Genomic DNA, 2204 nt, shown 5'->3' with positions numbered 1-2204 from the left:
TGTCTCCAAAATCTTGGTCTTTACCCCAGTTAATAAACATTTGGCTGTGGAAGACACGCTTGGGGAATACGAAATATGAATAGTGGGATAGCTGAGGTTAGATTTAGTTTATTAATTTAAACTTTTTTTGTTGTGAGATAGGATTAGCAAGAAGGCAAGACCAGGTTTAACTTTAAATAGTACAAAGAGAAATTTTATCACTTAAAAGCATAAGAAAAAATAATTTAGAATAAAGCTTGAGAATACTTGTTTTCCTCCACACACTATTTTTCTAATACTGAAAATATACAAAAACCAACTCCGTTTGTTTACCATCTTTAAAATAGTTTTTTACTAATTTACTAGATAGAGGAGACTTTTTTTTCAGTCTATGAAGATTTCTTCACAAGAAATAGATTTCCTGTGGTTTTGGTGTTCCCGGGGAATGGAAATCTGATTACTGTGTAAAAACCCTTTTTTTAGACTAACAGTTGATCTCACAACTTTTTTTGCTGGACTATATTAGTTTATGAGGCACACTTTAAGGATTATATTTTTAAGCAAAAGTTTACCTTATTTTTGAGAGCATTAATTTTTCTTTTTCTTTTTTTGGGGGGAAACCATAAGGGATTATTTTATTATTTAAACTTAGGGGGTTACAGCAATTTTTACATTTGTTTACTTTAATATTAATGCTTTTGTTTATATTTACAGTTAGAACAGTCATATTCAATTCATAACATTTTGATATGTTAAAGGGAAAAAAGTGTTTTTTCTCCATAGTTTAAAACAAGAGAAATTTTACTTCATGACTTTACTTCTTCCTATATTTGGGATTTGACTTTTCTTTTTGTTTGATTAAGGTGTTTTTATCTTGTTTCTATGCATATTGCTATTTTAGTTTTTGTTGTTTTGTTTTTTATTAAATTTAGGAGAGACAATAAAGTACCTGTAGAGGTTTATTTTAGGCACTGAAAGAGTTAATACCTTGCCCAGGCAGCAGAGGGTTTTGTGATATTTTCCGGGTGGGGCGGTTGGAGCTATTTACAATAGTCTTTCAAGGTCCTGCTGGGGCTGGGTGAGGACTGTAGGGTTTAGCCAGAGGAGTGGTGATGAGTTTCTGGATTCATGGCTGTTCTCCAGCACCCGCTGCACTCAGTTCCAGCCACGGGCCGGGGGTTCTTCCTCCACCCTGCCCAGCAGACAAGGCTGTGGGTCCTTGCCAGAATGGGGCTCGGTTGTTTTTCCCCCAGCCCCGGGGGCAGCGGGGCGGGCCCGGCTGTTCGGAGCCGCTCCGGGCCGGGGCAGGGCAGGGTTCTGCCGAGACACGGCCATGCCGGGGGCAGGGATGGCAGCAACGAGCCTGTCCTTCCCTTTCCCTGGATATCGGGGTCCCTGCTTGAAAACGGGGCCCGGCAGCTTTCTGAGCTCTGAGTCAGAGCCCGTCTGCCCCTGCCCGGGCAGCTTGGAGGGGGCCTGGGCTGGTGTTACTCTGTGAGAGGCCAGAAGGGAAAGAGAACTTTCCCGGGGCTTTTTGTCTTTACATGTGTGTTTCACAAAGATATATAAATTTGCTTATTGCTGAAAAATGTGCTAATCCAACACTGACTGGTTCTTGTCAGATACAAAGGAGACTGTCTCTGCCCCTCCCGGGGCTCCCGGACCCCTTGCGTTTGCCCTGCCGCTGGCTTCCCCCCTCATCTCCCCGATCCCGCCGCCTCGGATGCCATCCTCGCGTTTCCGCCCGCCGTTCCGCCGCGTCCTAGCCTCGCCCCCTCGGTGCCCAAACCGTCCCTGTCCCGACTCCCAGCCCCCGTGCAGCCGCGTACCGACCCCGCCCCTGCGTGCCTGCCCGCCCCTGCCCCCGCAGCGACCGCGCTGCTTGCTGCTGCCGCCGCGCCGCCCCTGCCCTCCTCCCCCCTGCCCATGGCTTCCCCTGCCCCCCCCACCGCCAGGCGCCGCCGCCATTACGCACGTGGAGCCCATTGTGCCCGGCGCGTTACATGCCCAGCACTCTGCTGTGTCCACGGCTTTGATAAACACACCCCTGCTGCAATCCCCAGCCCCGGCCAGCCAGACCGCGCCGTTTCACTCCGTGCAGGCGCCCCCGGGGACGGTCCCCTTTCCCGCACCGGGGGGAGCCTGTCGGACAGTGAACCAGCCGCCGGAGCTCACCTGCGGCAAAGCGTTTCCGCTTGGCCGTGGCCCCGCAGCCGCGCTGGCCG

This window comes from Erithacus rubecula, assembly GCF_903797595.1.
Source record: "Erithacus rubecula genome assembly, contig: scaffold_622_arrow_ctg1, whole genome shotgun sequence".
In the NCBI taxonomy this organism is placed as follows: domain Eukaryota; kingdom Metazoa; phylum Chordata; class Aves; order Passeriformes; family Muscicapidae; genus Erithacus; species Erithacus rubecula.
The sequence above is the reverse complement of the archived record's forward strand: the minus strand, read 5'-3'. Positions refer to the sequence as shown.